Below are 18697 nucleotides of genomic sequence, written 5' to 3' on the forward strand. Positions count from 1 at the left end.
CCTTTATTTCATTTGTCAGCGACTTGTATTTCCGTATTCCTGAATTTCCCTGATCATTTTTGTACTTCCTTCTTTCAGCTATCAACTGAAGTATTTCTTCTGTTACCAATGGTTTCTTCGCGATTACCTTCTTTGTACCTACGTTTTCCTTTCCAACTTCCGTGACTGCCCATTTTAGAGCAGTCCATTACTTTTCAATTACACTGCCTACTGAGCTATTGCTTATTGCTATAACTGTAGCCTTAAAGAACTTCAAGCGTATCTCGCCATTTCTTATTACTTCCGTATCCCACTTTTTTGTGTATTGATTCTTCCTGACTAATGTCTTAAAATTCAGCTTACTCCTCAACACTACTATATTGTGATCTGTCGATATACCTGCTCCTGGGTAAGTCTTACAATCCAGTGTCTCAATTCAGAATCTCTGTCTAACCATGATGTAATCTAAATGAGATCTTCTCGTGTCACGCGGTCTTTTCCAAGTATACCTCCTTCCTTTGTGATTCTTGAACAGAGTATTCGCTATTACTAGCTGAAACTCGTTACAGAACTCAATTATTCTTTCTCCTCTCTCATTTCTTGTCTCAAGCCCATATGCTCCTGTAACCTTTTCTTCTACTCCTTCCCCTAAAAACTGCGTTGAAATGCTCGTCCTCTGCGTATTGCGGTGAGTCGGCTACGTTGATTGTTATTTGGTTGGTCCATAAGTTCGTTGCATTTTTGTTTTGCATATTGGTATTCCAGTTGCTATGGGTTTATTTATCGATTGTCATTTTTTATTTGCAGTGCCTGGTGCTGTTTGAGCTTACATAGCCTCATTTTGTCACATGTCATTTGAAGATAGTTAATGGAGCTGTAGACGCTAGAAATGGAGTGCCAAGTGAAGAAATCGGAACAGACATGTTCTTCTGTCTGAGTTCAATAGAGGGGTGACGGGAGCGGAGGCGGCCAGAAACATTTGCGCCATGCATGGGGATAATTCTGTTGGACACATCACGGCAAGGAAACGGTTTTCTCGTTTTAAGGAGGGTAGTTTTGACATTAGTGACTCTCCATGTTCAGGAAACCTTCAGTCTGTGATGAAGACCGTTTAAACGTATTTATCCACAATGAGCCCCGTCAGTATACTTGAGAAGTGGAAAATTTGATGAACTGTGATCATTCCACCATCGTGCGATGTTGGCATGCAATGGGGAAGGTTGTAAAATTGGTTGTATGGGTACCACATGCTCTAAGACAAAATCACAAAAATCAGGGGTTGGCCATATTTGCGGCTCTGACTGCTCGTCATCAGTTGACTCGCGAACGACACTCATCATTTCTGTCCTACATCGTTATTGGTGACGAGGTACGGTGTCTTTATGCCAACGTAAGAAAAACAATGGAATGGTTGAACCCCAACAAAGCAGCAACAAAGGCTTGTACGCATCCGCAAAAGACATCGTTATGCATCTGGTGCAACAGCGACGGTGTGGTGTACTGCGAACTGCTTCCTGATGTATAACCATCACTGCAAACATTAAATGTGAATAACTGAGCCATCGTGCAGGCGCAATCCAAGAACAACAATCAGGAAGATTGCGTGATGTGATTCCATATAATGTCCGCCCGTATTCTGCTAGACCGACAAAAAAAATACTATACAGGACTTAGGCTAGGAAGTTGTTCAGCACTCACCTGAAGCTGCGCCCTCAGGTTTTCTCCTTATCCGCTCTGTATCGAAAAACCCCCTCAAGGAACTTCCTTTCCGGACGAAAATTCGCTCAGAACATGGCTCGACGATTTCTTCGCCTCGAAACCCTGTGATTCCTACGATCGCGGAACTGGAATGTTACCGCAGCGTTGGTGGATTCTAGTAAACAGTGAAGGAGAATATATTACTAATGACTAAAGTCTCTGTTATGTGTATCTGTTGTGTTTATTAAACTTACGGGTAAACGGTATGAATTTATGCACCATCCCGATAACCGGGGAAAAACAGCTAAAAATATTCGATATCAGATTCCACTTTTCGGTAACACTCCATCAGCTGAAAAGTGTCTCAGCTTTATATAGATAGGAATCGGTGTGAACAGTTATTATCGTTGAATTTTAGTCTGTATACAACAGGGAGTAAAGGAATGGGAAGCGGAGTTGAACGGAATGGATAGTATTTTAAGAAATTATAACGGAATGTAGTCGAATAAGATCAGAAGATACTGAGGCAATCAGATTAAGAAATTAGACGCTAGATATGGCTGGCTTTTGTTATTTGAGCAGCAAAAAATTTTACTGAAAAACAAGAAATTACCGCTACGAAAAAATTCGAGAAGTCAAACACATACACAGGCTTGCCGATAATCATTATTCCGATTTGCGGCTGGAGCCGACAAGACGCGATCAGTTAGTGGTGCCAGAAGTGCGGAGTATGATTTGTACCATGGCGACAAAATATTTTCTTTAAGTCATCGATTGACCGTGCGCAATGTCGTCGTTTCACCGCGTGTTAGTCTTTACAACAAATTCATTGCCCCCACAGGCTGTAAATTTCTTATTTAAATATTCTAAGTACGACGCAGATCGTTTTAGCGGAAGAGAAGAGATCGGAAGTGGTTCAAATCATTTTCTGTTAATGATTAAATTCGAAAACACCCATTTACAAAAAAACAACATGTCACTAAGATTTAAAATTCACAGATTTTGTTTGACTATATATCTCTAAATTGTTTCCGTATATATGTTTCTTGCAGCTATAATCTGATAAATTTGTAAAGATCATTCTGCATAAAAAAATACCAATCACACTTTATTATTTCTCATTTTCTAATCACCTTCGGAGACATTTCCAAATGATACGCTGTGGAGGGGATAGTCCTCACATTCTTCTTAATGTTCACATGATTTTTTGTGACCACTGAGCTCAGTAATCAACTGGAGAGACTGCTCAAAGGCGTCTTTGCACTGAAAACAGTGACGGTGTTTGGCATTCATAGGGCAGTCTCTCCGGTTTCGTATTGAGCTCACTGTTTGTGACTGACTCCTTCAAATGAAACAGATTTAAAACCTGTACTGTAATTCACACTAGTACTTTTTCTGTAGTTATTATCATTTAAATAAACAGCTCGCAAGCTCGTCCACTTTTAATAATGTTTAAGTTAATTAAGCAATTAATGTCTCGTCCGTAAGAGATGGCTTTATGAGTGTTGCGATCACAACAATACAAATAACACAGTTCCTGCGTCAGTCACTTGGTGTTGGTGATGACCACAGACGTCTATTCGCTGTAGCAGACCAAGCGCAGTGTCGGTTAAAAGTTGTGTCTTTCGCTAATGAAAAATAAAATATTTATTTTGAAAAGGTAGTTTTGAGGTTAAAAACACTGATTTATGACAGTAAATTGTACTGATTCGTACTGAAAAACATATTCCTTAGTAATGGACTGTCGGTGCACTACTCAAGAGACGTACACAACTCAAAATATTGCAGATCGACTTAGCACTGCGCATACCAAGACAGATGTTACATCTGAAGAGACATTACACGGACTGATACAATATTCAATATTTTTCATCCACGTTTTGTGAACAACAACGTAGCCCATGACTGGACAACTTTGTTAGGAAATTGCTCATTCAACAAGAAACAAACATAAGGAAAAAAATCTTTGAATGCCATTATTCAGGACACAACGTGCTACCTAACAGTTGATATGTCTGGTTACCCTATGTCACTCAAGCGTGAAAATAAGGCGCTGCACCTTTTCAAAATCTGAAGCACTGCAGTGTACAGGCATGTAGTACCCTCCAAACCAGTTTGACATTTGTTGCATGCCACATTCACCTTGTTACGATTTTAATCGGCAGCAATTTTTGTATATATATTTCTTTCTTCTTAAGTCAGAAGTATGTACGCTGCCCCATCTCCCACACCCTCCCTACACTCCACAGTGTATAAAACCATTTGAAACTCCATGCAGATGATATCGGTAAATATATTATAAATTCTATATATTCTCAGTGTCAACCTAACAATGTAGGTGTATGAATAATAGTATCCGTTGCGAATATATTCTGTCTTTATATCCCAACCTTCGAAAAATGCGAAATGGATCCACAAATAATACGTCATCTGTCCATTATGTTAAAGAAGACATATCACTAATCATAATAAGATAATAAAAATTTAACCTTCGTATGCCTACAATAACGACATATGCCTGTTTTAAATATTTTAAACTACTGGCTGAAAAGATTGAGTGGGTGATATAAAAAAACAGTACAAAACTGAGGTATTACTCCCTGACGCGTCTTAGGCTCAGTGAATCAGTTACATACTTGAAAAAGGCCGAGAGATACGGGAAGATTTCTGTTTGATTACATCGTGATCTGGCGTGATTCCGAAGTCTGACACTGGATTGTAGGGCGTACCTAGGAGCAGATTTATACTTAGATCACATTTTAGTGGTGATGAAGAGTAGGCTGAAGTTTAAGAGTCTAGTCAGGAAGAACCAATGCCCAAAGAAGTGGGACACAGAAGCACCAAGGAATGAAGGGATACACTTGAATTCTCTAAGGCTATAGATCCTGTTATAAGGAATAGCTCAGTAGACAGTACAGTTGAAAAGGAATGGATATCTCTGAACAGGGCAATCACTGAGGTCGGAAAGAAAAACACAGGTACAAAGAAGGTAACTGCGAAGAGACCATAGGTAACAGAAGAAATAGTTCACTTGCTCGATTAAAGAGGGAAGTACAAAAATGATCAGGGAAATTCAGGAATACAGAAATACAAGTCTATTAGGAATGAAATAAATAGGAAGTTCACTTACTTGAAGTAAAAAAAAATAAAAATAAAAATTGTCGGAAGGATTGACTTAGCATGCAGGGAGGTCAAAACAACCTTCAATGAAATTAAAAGCAAATGTGGTAACATTAAGAGTGCAATGGGAATTCCACTGTTGAACGCAAAGCAGGGAGCGGATAGGTGGGAAGAGTGCACTGAAGCCCGCTATGAGAGAGGAGAAGCAGAAGCCGATATAGGAGAGATGAAGGATCCAGTATTCGAAACAGAAGCTTTGGAAGACTTAAGAACAAATAAGGCAGGATGGGTAAACAAAATTTCATCAGACTTTCTAAAACCATTGCATTGCGGGAAGTGGCAACAAATCGACTATTCACGTCGATGTGTAGGATATATGAATCTGGCGATATACCATCTGACTTTCGGTAAAATATCATCCACATAATTCTGAAGACTGCAAGAGCTCACAAGTGTGAGAATTATCGTTCACGCAAGCACCTGACAAAAGCACCTGACAAAAGCAATATACAGAAGCACAGGAAAGAAAACTGAGAATGTGTTAGATGTCGATAAGTTTGGCTAGAAGAAAGGTAGAGGCACCAGAGAGGCAATTCTGACGTTGTGGTTGACAATGGAAAAAAGATTAAAGAAAAATAAGTGCACGTGGATAGGATTTGTCGACCTGGAAAACGCATTCGACAGAGTCAAATGGTGAAACATGTTCGAAATTCTGAGAAAAATAGGGGTAAGCTGCAGGGAGAAACGGATAATGTACAACACGTACAAGAGTCAAGAGGCAATAATAAGAGTGGAAGTCCAAGAACGAAGTGCTCGGACTAAAAAGACTATAAGACGGGGATGTTCTCTTTCGAACTGCTACTCAATCTATACATCGAAGAAGCAGTGATAGAAATAAAAGAAAGGTTCTTGAGTGTAATTAAAACTCAAGGTAAATGGATATTAATGACCAGGTTTGCTGACGACATTGCTATCCTCAGCGAAGGTGAATAAAAATTACAAGATCTGCTGAATGGAATGAACCGCCTAATGAGTACTCATTGGGGATTGAGATAAAATCGAAGAAAGAAGGAAGTAACGAGAAATAGCAGAAATGAGAACATCAGGATTGATGGTCACGAAGTAGATGAAGTTGAGGAACTTCGTACATAGCCAGTAAAACAACCAATGGCGGACGGAGCAAGGAGGACATAAAGAGCAGACTAGCATAGGCAAAAATGGCATTGCTGGCAATGAGAAGTTCGCTAGCATCAAATATATGCCTTAATTTGAGGAAGAAATTTCGAAGAATGTACGTTTGGAGCAAAGCATTGTATGGTAGTGAAACATGGACTGTGGGAAAACCAGAACAGAATACAGTACTGGCCATTAAAACTGCTACACCAAGAAGAAATGCAGATGATAAACGGGTATTCATTGGACAAATATATTATACAAGAACTGACATGTGATTACATTTTCACGCAATTAAGGTGCATACATCCTGAGAAATCACTACCCAGAGCAACCACCTCTGGCCGTAATAAAAGCTTTCATACGCCTGGGCATTGAGTCAAACAGAGCTTGGATGGCGCGTACTGGTGCAGCCGCCCATGCAGCTTCAACAGGTACCACAGTTCATCAAGAGTAGTGACTGGCGTTATGTGACGAGCCAGTTACTCGGCCATCATTGACCAGATGTTTTCAATTGGTGAGAGATCTGGAGAATGTGCTGGTCAGGACAGCAGTCGAACACTTTCTCTATTCAGAAAGGCCCGTACAGGACCTTCAACATGCTGAAATGTAGGGTTTCGCAGGGATCAAATGAAGGGTAGAGCCACGGGTCGTAACACATCTGAAATGTAACGTCCACTTTTCAAAGTGCCGTTAATGCGAACAAGAGGTGACCGAGATTTGTAACCAATGGCACCCCATACCATCAGGCAGGGTGATACGCCAGTATGGCGATGACGAATACACGCTTCCAATGTGCGTTCACCGCGATGTTGCCAAACACGGATGCGACCATCATGATGCTGTAAACAGAACCTGGATTCGTCCGAAAAAATGACGTGCCATTGGTGCACCCAGGTACGTCGTTGAGAACACCATCGCAGGCGCTCATGTCTGTGATGCAGCGTCAAGGGTAACCGCAGCCATGGTCTCCGAGCTGATAGTCCATGCTGCTGCAAACGCCGTCGAACTGTTCGTGCAGATGGTTGTTGTCTTGCAAACGTCCCCATATGGTGACTCAGGGATCGAGACGTGGCTGCACGATCCGTTACAGCCATGCGGATAAGATGCCAGTCATCTCCACTGCTAGTGATACGAGGCCGTTGGGATTCAGCACGGCGTTTCGTGTTACCCTCCTGAACCCACTGATTACATATTCTGATAACAGTCATTGGATCTCGACCAACGCGAGCAGCAATGTCGTGATACGATAAACCGCAATCGCGTTAGGCTACAATCCGTCCTTTATCAAAGTCGGAAACGTGATGGTAAGCATTTCTCCTCCTTACACCAGGCATCACAACAACGTTTCACCAGGCAACGCAGGTCAAATGCTGTTTGTGTATGAGAAATCGGTTGGAAACTTTCCTCATGTCATTACGTTGTAGGTGTCGCCACCGGCGCCAACCTTGTGTTAATGCTCTGAATATCTAATCATTTACGTATCACAGCATCTTCTTCCTGTCGGTTAAATTCCGCGTCTGTAGCACGTCATCTTCGTGGTGTAGCAATTTTAATGGCCAGTAGTGTAATTGCTGTTTCATGTAATTGGTGTTTTCTTCACTCTAAGGGCCTAAGCGGAATGTTGGGTCTCCATATGCTTTTAAACTTCAAGTTTTTTTTTATTTTTAAAAATATTTTTTTATTGAAAGCTACTTCTGTTGTAAACTGTTCATTCTTTTCGTCTAGCAGATTGTTTATTGTGTTAGCCCCAGCTCCCTTTGTTTTAATCAAATGGTTCAAATGGCTCTGAGCACTATGGGACTTAACATCTGTGGTCATCAGTCCCCTACTTAAACCTAACTAGCCTAAGGACATCACGCACATCCATCCCCGAGGCAAAATTCGAACCTGCGACCGTAGCGGTTACGCGGTTCCAGACTGAAGCGCCTAGAACCGCACGGCCACACCGGCCGGCTTGTTTTAATCTCAGTGACTGTAACGGCAGTAGCTTTAGGTACCTCGTGCTTGGTTTGGCTACCGCTGACTGTATTTCGTTGCCTCGGTGCCTAGATGCAAACAGATTGCTTTAATAATTATTTATTTGATCAGGTTATCACCTTAATTGTGTTCCATCAATCGTGTTTGGTGTTGCCATTGAAATCTTGTAAGAAAGATTATGTGACTTAAGCCATGTGCTTAAGGGATTTATCCCTGCCGAACACCAAGGCCGCACGGTTTTAATTGTGACCTGTCTCTCGCGGAGTAGAGTTCCTTCCCACCGAACGTCTTTTTAAAAAAAAATGGGGGATGTAGGGGAGGGGTGGGGGGCAAGAGGGCTCTCCTAAGCATTAAATCTGTTTTTCCAGTACCTGAAATCGGAGGGTGGCTACGGCGCCGTAATTTGTTCCTCGCTGGAGATGCAGAGGAAGTGCCTAGTCTTGACATTTCTTTCTTTTATTTTAACTCCGAAATCCAGGCCCCTGCGCCTTGGTTTCATGGTTGTTTAAGACTCTGAGTGAGCCCAAGGGGGCAAGTTTGTAAAGTTCATTCAAAGGTTATGGAAAACTGAATTTGATTTATTTGCGCCTGTTACTGTTCTACCAATCTGTGCCCTTTGTTAAAATACATAGCCTGTGCTTTAAATGATAACATTTGGCCGCAATTTGTGGGATTTATGGGACTGTCTATAAAGAATTACAAAGGGATAAAAGTCCCTGTTTTATTTTAATGACTGTTGCTGGGAGATTTAACTGGTCAAAACATTTTCTTTTTTTTTGTCTTTTTTCAACTTGCTGTTTAATGTATCTCCTTGATCTCAGAAATTGTTTCTCTTGGTATATATAGTGTTTTTTTTTTTAAATGAAGTAAAGTTTGTCAAATGGGGAACGTTGTGTACTTAGAATCCTGTCCCACTCCTTTTGCGATTTGGTCTTTCGGAGCGTGTCTTTCACCCACCATTTCCCGAGATTTTTTATTTAGTCATTGTTGTTTTTTATGAGAAAGATTATTTGGCCTGTGATGTCAGGATATGACAACTCATTTCTCATGTAAGGGTGGCTGAGTTAGTGGCACGTTTGCTTACAGCCTCGAACAACTTTTAATCGCTTCATGCGATTTCAACAAATGATAACTCAGATGAAAGCGCTGCCCCGCAGCTATCATTCCTGAAACCTAAGTATCTGTGTGGATTTTGTTTACTGATTTACGACGTCTTTTACATCTTTTTCATTATCCAAATGTTTGTCAGAATATCGCATTCTCCATATTTTCACAGCGAATTAATACGCCATCAGTATGTCATATTTTGTCATACTTTTGCTGCACAGTTCGGTATTTTGCAAGTCACTTTACCTGAATGTTGATCGGAAGTGCTGTTAAAAATCTGTGCTAATTTAAATCTGGTCAGTAGGATGTGTTAGCGAGCACTACAATCGAAAAGACGACCAAAACATGCTTCTGTTAAGAAGGAATAAATAATGTTTTACATAATATTTAGCGATAACCTGAAGTGATTTAACGTAAGCGCAGTTGTGCGAGATTGCTGGCTTATTTATAAGTATTGTTGTAAGTAGGCTGTTTAGGTTCTTATATTGGTAACGCCACCGCCACGTAGCGCTCTGTATGAAAATCACTGACTGTGCTGTGTGCAGTCTGTGACTGGTTGGACTCATTGTTGTAATATTCGCTGGTGCAGCGTTGGGCAGTTAGACGTGAACAGCGCATAGCGTTGGGCAGTTGGAGGTAGAGATGGGTCGAACCCGTTCATTCCCGTGAACTACTTCATTCATTTCACTCTTTGCCCTGAAGCGTTCAAATGAAGTAGTTCATTTATAAAGTACGGAAGCCTGGCGAAGTTGCCCAGTTCGCCGCTCAGCCTCGGCTACGCTCGCTTCGCCTCGCTCGTACAACAAAGCTTCGTAATACTTCATAATTTTACCAACAGATGGCCGAACTAGGCAGTAACGTGCACGCAACGTTTTACGCTCTAGCAGCGTCTGAGTTAAATAGAGCATGGTCAAAGGGGACAAAGGAAAGATAAACAGAGAAGCCTGTCACATATAAAGAAAGTATTATATTTAATCTTGCTCGACATTTTCTCATGAAACGCCCAAATAAGTCTTTATCTGCCAAATGAAACATTATTTGTTGTATTCATGGACAAAACTACGGCTACCAACGAAATGCAGTCCAATTTTATGTTCCTTTTAAAATTTAATCCAAAATAGAATGAGTATGTTTACCACTGTCACGAAGTCTATATACCTACGTTAAGAAATTATTCAGAAATTTTCCTGTAGATTTTATTTTTGTTGAGAATAATAACCCTCCTTTAAAACGTAAACTGTCACCTGTAGACATTGGTACGATTTCAGGTAAAATCCCTCTTTCAGTGTTATTAACAAACCTTTTATTTTCATGTTGGGTGTGCGTGCTCACACAGCCAGCCTCTAATATTCATTTGTCTGCAAGCGCTGCCAACGGTAGGCTACCCGTAGACGCGGAGTGTAACTGCGCAATTAGTCTTGGGTAATGATGTCAGCACTGCAGGAAGCAACTGACGCTGCTTTCCCCTCGCCCCACAACTGCCCAACTCTCGTAAACCTATCGTTCCCCACAAACACCGCGCGATTCGTCGACAGGCAGTAGAGGGAGGATTGAAGGGAAGGGAGGATGAGTGACGTAGCGCCGATGTACTGGGTGAGGGAGATGGGAAGAGAGTGAGTGAACTAGAAAAAGTGTCGAGTGTGCCATCTGTGAAGAGTTTGAAGTACCAGTTCATTGAAATTGAGTGGTTAGTTCGCACTTCACTGGAGTGAAGCGTTCATTTGAACGACTCATTCACGAGCTCCCCATCACTAGTTGGAGGTGAGCCGCCAGCAGTGGTGGATGCGGAGAGAGAGAAAGATGCTAGAGTTTTGAGAGGTTACTACAAGCGGACGTGTGTCCGCCAGAAAAAGGAAATATAAGAATTTTATATATATATATATATATATATATATATATATATATATATATATATCAATTCATGACCTTCATCTTTACAAATATGTAATGACTTTTGTACATTATTGAGGTAAATACATTGTTTGTTCTCTACCAAAATCTTTCATTTGCTAACTATGGCTATGAGTAGTTGTGCCTTCAGTAGTTAAAATCTTTTATTTAGCTGTCAGTATTGGCGCTCACTATACTGCAGTAGTTCGGATAACGAAGATTTTTGCAAGGTGAGTGATTCATGAAAGTTATAGGTTATTGTTAGTCAGGGCCATTCTTTTGTAGGGATTATTGAAAGTCAGATTGCGTTGTGCTAAAAATATTGTGTGTCAGTTTAGTGATGATCAGAATAAGTAAAGGGAGAAATGTCTCAGTATGTCCAGTTAACTCAGCTGTCCCTGTATCGAATAACGTAGAAGTTTACCGGACGTTTCATATGTCGACCCTTAGCCAAGGATCCTCACTGGAATCTTCTTATTTTTTCTTATACTATACTAAAGCCAGTAGCTGACAGTGCAAGGACCATAACCTAACAGTGGGTGTCAGCTAATGGATTTTAAACGAGAATTAAACATTAGCAGATGAGAATTTGTCCATCTTGTGATAGTGGAACTATAGTTCTCCCCATATGTTCAACTATTCTTTGAAAGCAAATACGATTCCCGCCATTCATTCCTTAGATCCAAAACATGGTGTTAATTGTGTGAGATCCCATGCAACAATTACGTGAACTGTTTTCAAATGTTTCGAATTTGAGAAGTGCTTTTTTGTGGTTGTCTTTCGACTAACTGAATGTTATAATACACAATTTTCTGTTCTGCAGTTGAGTATTTCATTTATTTTCTGTGGCCATTGCACACTTCAAGCAATAATCAAAGCTTGTTGAAGTTTCTCTTCACTTCAAATTATTATTTTTATCATTTGAATTATTGTCTACCACTTCTGGAGCTAACAAGAAAACTAATCGATCTATCAGTTTATTTGGGATCTTCCAGAGGACATACACGTTATCTGTTAACAATTCATTGAAAGCAGTCTTCAAATTGTGGATGTTATCATCCTCATCGACATCGCCCTCCTTACCTGCCTCCTCTTTTTCATCATCATCATCATAATACTCAACATGATCATTGTCATCTTTCTCACCAGGATCATCCACCTTCTCCTACAACGTCTCCCAATACCTCCATTCTTGCTTCTATAAATACAGAGTGTTCCGAAATAGTCTGTAGAACTTTGATACCATTATTTCCTTTTTGCATGTTAATTGTTGACCAAGATGGCCACCACGCATCAACAGATATTGGCATGGTTGTAGGAGGCCAAATCTGACACCTAGGTCAAGCGGAATATTGGGACACATTACAGAATGATACCCCGAGCATATTCGACCATCAGACAGTGATACACGAAGTTCAAGGAATCTGGAAGTGTCACGACGAGTTCTGGGCGTCCAAGTACGAATAAAAAATGGCTCAAATGGCTCTGAGCACTGTGGGATTTAACATCTATGGTCATCAATCCCATAGAACTTAGAACTACTTAAACCTAACTAACCTAAGGACATCACTCAACACCCAGTCATCACGAGCCAGAGAAAGTTCCTGACCCCGCCGGGAATCGAACCCGAAAACCCGGGCGTGGGAAGCGAGAACGCTACCGCACGACCACGAGCTGTGGACCAAGCATGACTAATGAAGATGTGGAATGTGTGCAAGAGTGACATTCATGTAGTAACCAAATCATTCTGTCAAATGTCTCTACCGTAGCAGCTACTGCAAAACACAGTACATCGGGTGCTACAATACAGACTAAAGCTTCATATATACAAGGCGCAGCGGCTGCATGTGCTTCAACCCCATGCACACCAAATCATAAAGCATTTGCAATTCAGATTCGATGTAGCATCGACCTTGACCCAGAGTTCCTGAAGAAGGTGATTTTCTCAGATGAAGCTTGCTTTCGTGTCTCTGGGAAGGTAAAACGATACGCTGTGAGTACCTGGAGCTATGACAACTACTACTTTAGCACGGAAATTTTGTGTGACAGTCCAAAGATAGAAATATAGTGTGGAATGTGTTTCTTTAAAGGGACATCAACAACATCGACTCCTGTGCAAAGTCGGGCACACAGTTTTAATCTGCCAGGGAGTTACATATCAGTGCACACTCCGCTGGAGAGTGAAAATCTCATTCTGGAAACATCCCCCATGCTGTGGCTAAGCCATATGTCCCCAGTATCCTTTCTTTCAGGAGTGCTAGTTCTGCAAGGTTCGCAGGAGAGCTTCTGTAAAGCTTGGAAGGTAGGAGACGAGATACTGGCAGAAGTACGGCTGTGAGGAGCTGGTGCCAATCGTGCATCGGTATCTCAGATGGTAGAGCACTTGCCCGCGAAAGGCAAAGGCCCCGTGTTCAAGTCTCGGTCGGGCACACAGTTTTAATTTGCCAGGAAGTTTCATATCAGCGCACACTCCGTTGCAGAGTAAAAATCTTATTCTGGAAACATCCCCCAGGCTGTGGTTAAGCCATGTGTCCGCGGTATCCTTTCTTTCAGGAGTGCTAGTTCTGCGAGGTTCGCAGGAGAGCTTCTGTAAAGTTTGGAAGGTAGGAGACGAGATACTGGCAGAAGTAAAGCTGTGAGATTTTATTACAAGTAAGGGAAATTATATTTTACTAAGATGTGAGTAGCTGGTCACACTTGTCACACCCATTTAATGCTGTTAAACGTAGTTTTGCGATTTCCTGAAAATGAGCTCTCGCAAGTGTTTGAATAACTCAAACGTATTCTGGTATGTTTGTGGTCGCTATGTAATTGGTAAGCAGAGGCAGATCATTAATAATTTTTTGAAAAATACTTTGTTCTCAGGCTTGGTGATGAAGACGGAAGCTGGGCACTGCACAGGGTGTGGCATGCACGTGTGGAAGGACTGAAACTGTGGAAAAATGGAAAGTGGAATACGATTTGTTTTGCAATTCTCTTGTTATGAAAGGAGTTGCAAAATCATCGACGTGATTGGAGTTTTAGTATAATTAATGTTTTATTACAGATCGCAAGAAGTAAGGAAGGCATGGAGTATCCTAACATTTCTTCGGTCATTTGACTATTTACACACAACGAATCTCTCCCTATTCCAATTCCATCAATCGTTCTTAAAGATTTGCAAGAGGAGCAGCTCAGAAAATGCATGCGGTGATAATGATCATTACAAGCTGGGAGAAGACTCTGCAGGAGAATTATTTAGTGTAAACGAAATAAATCATTCAACTCGAGTTGAATCTGAAAACGATACCGCGGAATTACTTGGGTCAAGATTTTTGTCTCTTGTTCTGATATTGAGAGTTTATTTAATGTATTCAACGTCATGTATGATCCAAGTCAGTGGAAATTGTTTGTACTCATCAAAACGTAGCCAGAAAGGTATACGTCTATAGACTGGTTATTTCACTTTAAGTAAATATAGGCCTTTCTTTACTCTGATGCAGTGTGTGATGCTTCTACACAATGTTACAAAAAGAAAGACTAACTTTTAATGCAATTTAAAAAATTTCCCGTTAGAATAAAATGCGATTTCCGTAAAACTTCACAAGTGATTTGTGCATAAGTCTGTCGTGGTATAAGCCGGCCGGGGTGGCCGAGTGGTTCTAGGCGCTACTGTCTGGAACCGCGCGACCGCTACAGTCACAGGTTCGAATCCTGCCTCGAGCATAGATGTGTGTGATGTCCTTTGGTTAATCATAACATGTAAGCTTTCACGGCCGGCGTCTTCATTAATTAAAACTTCCGGGCTGAATTGCCGTGGTCCATATATAAAACTTCTTCTCCTTCCTGACAATAATTCATGTCCTTTGGTTAGTTAGGTTTAAGTAGTTCTAAGTTCTAGGGGACTGATGACCTCAGAAGTTAAGTCCCAAAGTACTCAGTGCCATTTGAACCATTTTTTTGACGTGGTATAGAAGAATCAAAGTAGATCTGAAATCAGAATGAAAAATGCCTTAAGTATGTTACACTACTAAAACACCGTTGCAAATGTTTTAAAATGTTACATGATGTAATTAATTAACTGGAAACGTATCACATTCACGTAATCTAGAAAAGATAACAGTTTCAATTAGTCGAAAAAAATTTTGGACTATCTGTACTCGAATAGCGGAGATAACTTTTGCACAATAAGTTCAAAAATGTCGTCATAGTTACCGGTACATTACTGGTATTCTCACTAGATACTACGATAACTTAACAGGATTTTAGAATTTCCACATATCTGTCTAACCCGTACAATTCGTACTTTATTTTTTTCATATTTTTGCGATCTTGAGTTACATATCTGTCTGTCATATATACATCAGAGTAAATGACGTATATCGTACACGCGAATTCTTTACAGACGAATGGAACAACTCGTACAAGCCGACCTCGGGGAAGATCAGTTGGGATTCTGTAGAAATGTTGGAACACGTGAGGCAATACTGACCCTACGGCTTATATTAGAAGCTAGATTAAGAAAAGGCAAACCTAGGTTTCGCGCATTTGTAGACTTAGAGAAAACTATTGACAATGTCGACTGGAATACCCTCCTTCAAATTCTTAAGGTCGCAGGGGTAAAATACAGGGAGCGAAAGGCTATTTACAATTTGTACAGAAACCAGATGGCATCAATAAGAGTCGAGGGACATGAAAGGGAAGAAGTGGTTGGGAAGCGAGTGAGAGAGGGTTGTAGCCTATCCCTGATGTTATTCAATCTGTATATTGAGCAAGCACTAAAGGAAACAAAAGAAAAATTCGGTGTAGGTGTTAAAATTGAAACGTCCCCTTAGAAAAATTGTACATGACTATGCTTAAACTGACACACAATATTTTTAGCGCAACACAATCTGACTTTCAAAAATCCCTACAAAAGTAAGGCCCTGACTAACATTAACCTATACCTTTCACAAATCACTTACCTCACCAAAAATCTACGTTACTCGAACTACTGCAATACAGCGAGCGCCACTACTGCCCGCTAAATAAAAGATTCAAACTACTGAAGGCACTAACTACTAATAGGCATAGTTAGCAAATGAAAGATATTAGTAGAGAACGAACAATGTATTTACCTTAATAGTGCTGAAAAATCATAATATACGTAGCAGTTCATGACATCCAGTCTTACAAATTTCGAAACTCCGCCATTTCCCTCCCCACATCCACCACTGCTGGCGGCTCACCTCCAACTGCGCAATGCTACGCGCTGTTAACATCCAGCTGCCCAACACTGCAATGGCGAATATTACAACAATGCTAACCAGCCACAGACTGCACACAGCACAACAGCCAGTGATTTTCATACAGAGCGCTTCGTGGCGTTACCAATAAGAAAACCTAAACAGCCTACTTACAAAAACCATGGAGAAGAAATAAAAACTCTGAGGTTCGCCGATGACATTGAAATTATGTCACAGATAGCAAAGGACTTGGAAGAGCAGTTCAACGGAATGGACAGTGTCTTGAAAGGGGGATATAAGATGAACATCAACATAAGCAAAACGAGGATAATTGAATGTAGTCGAGTTACCTTGATGATGCTTAGGGAAATAGATTAGGAAATGAGACACTTAAAGTAGGAAAGGAGTTTTTCTATTTGGGGAGCAAAATAACTGATGATGGTCGAAGTACAGAGGATGTAAAATGTAGACTGGCAATGGCAAGGAAAGCGTTTCTGAAGAACAGAAATTTGTTAACATCGAGTATAGATTTAAGTGTCAGGAGGTCGCAGTTGAAAGTATCTGTACAGAGTGTAGCCATGTATGGAAGTGAAACATGGACAATAATTAGTTTGGACAAGAAGAGAATAGAAGCTTTCGAAATGTGGTGCTACAGAAGAATGCTGAAGATTAGATCGGTAGATCACATGACTAATGAGGAGGTATTGAATAGAATTTGGGAAAAGAAGAGTTTGTGGCATACCTTGACTACAAGAAGGGATCGGTTGATAGGACATGTTCTGAGGCATCTAGGGATCACCAACTTAGTATTGGAGGGCAGCGTGAGGGTAAAAATCGTAGAGGGAGACCAAGAGATGAATACACTAAGCAGATTCAGAAGGATGTAGGCTGCAGTAAGTACTGGGAGATGAAGCAGCTTGCACATCATAGAGTAGCATGGAGAGCTGCATCAAACCAGTCTCAGGACTGAAGACCACAATAACAACATCGTACATGAACTAAATGTACGACACTAAGGCCGTTTGATGTGTTACGAGGAACTGTACATCACTGATGATTTCAACAGTGTTCAGTGATACCCATACTCCACTTCAGGCGATTTCTCAAGGACTTTTAGAGATTACAGCTTTTTAACCAATAGAGAAAATATCATAGTTTTTATCATATGATGGCTTACGAGGAGTAGTTTTCGGTTAAGTGTCCCTAATAGGGGACTAATAGTTCATAGGGGCCATTGTCAAAGCCTAGGTGACGGATGGTTAGAAACAATCTCACCGACCAGTTGGCGTTCTCGCTTAGCCTGGCTGCTACTGTAGCGCCGGCAGATCCAGCACCCACCACGACGAAGTCGTAGCTGGGCCGTCGCGATTCTCCAGTGGGCGGTGGCTTGTGTGGGCTACGGAGAGTACAGCAGCCACACGCAACACTGTTACGGCGCCGTCCATTTTCTTGAGGTCCACGATGCGTTCAGCAACTGGCAGCGCGCCATGACTGCAACAGAAGCGTTGATTTACGTACACGATAGTACAGCACAATTACAACCGTCTGTGAACAAGGTGTCACATTTTATGTTCCCCCAGTAGAATTTCACTGGATAGGAGACATGTCCAGAAGTGCTTTCAGCAGTTTTTCTGCTCTCGTATAGCAAATTTCATAACTAGGTTTAATAGAAAAAGAATCTTTATTGAAAAATATTACTTAAATAAACGATATTGATGAAACATATTGCACACAGCAAACTAATCATGTCGCTACGATAAATGAATTATATGTTCAAGAAAGAATTAGCATCTCGGTTGCAAAATGGTTATTTATTTAATTTGTGACACGTTTCACTCTCAGAGGAACGTCATCAGACGTCTGTTTTCTCAGTACAAATCTGTGAGCCAGGAACCAGCTAAAACGTCATGTATGGATATGGTGTCTGTTCTTTCGGACACGTCCGACAAAAAGACACTTTATCCATATACGTATATCGTTCTGGCAATACCAGCCATGACCTTCTTCTTCTGTGCGGATGCACACATATTCCCCAAACTCTTACGGGACTTGGTAAGAATGTCTTCCACGAGTAATGAGTGTGTTGGGGTGGGACACTACAAATATAGTGTGTGGACATACAAGGTGAGAATATGGGTCTCGCGGGACGCGTGCGCAAGATACTCCATGCAGTCGCAATGTTTTCTGTGCCTTCGGTGGCTCAGATGGATAGAGCGTCTGCCATGTAAGCAAGAGATCCCGGGTTCGAGTCCCGGTCGGGGCACGCATTTTCACCTGTCCCTGTTGATATATATCAATGACTGTCAGCAGCTGAAGGTATTTAGATAATTCTGAACCGGTGTACTGACATTTAAATCTACGTCTACATCTACATTTACGTGATTACTCTGCTACTTGCAATAAAGTGTCTGGCAGAGAGCTCAATGAACAACCTTCAAGCTGTCTCTCTGCCGCTCCACTCTCGAAAGGCGTGCGAGAAGAACGAGCATTTAAATTGTTCTGTGCCAGTCCTGATTTCTCCTATATTATCGTGATGATCATTTCTC

The 18697-nt window shown here is 41.1% G+C and overlaps 1 non-coding gene across 1 annotated transcript; it reads left to right on the top strand.

Annotated features, from left to right (window-relative positions):
• Nucleotides 1-18339: 18339 nt before the first annotated feature.
• On the top strand, nucleotides 18340-18414 carry Trnat-ugu. The gene has a single exon. It is a non-coding gene; the product is annotated as a tRNA-Thr (tRNA).
• Nucleotides 18415-18697: the final 283 nt, after the last annotated feature.

The sequence above is a fragment of the Schistocerca americana genome, chromosome 1, assembly GCF_021461395.2.
Source record: "Schistocerca americana isolate TAMUIC-IGC-003095 chromosome 1, iqSchAmer2.1, whole genome shotgun sequence".
NCBI lineage: Eukaryota > Metazoa > Arthropoda > Insecta > Orthoptera > Acrididae > Schistocerca > Schistocerca americana.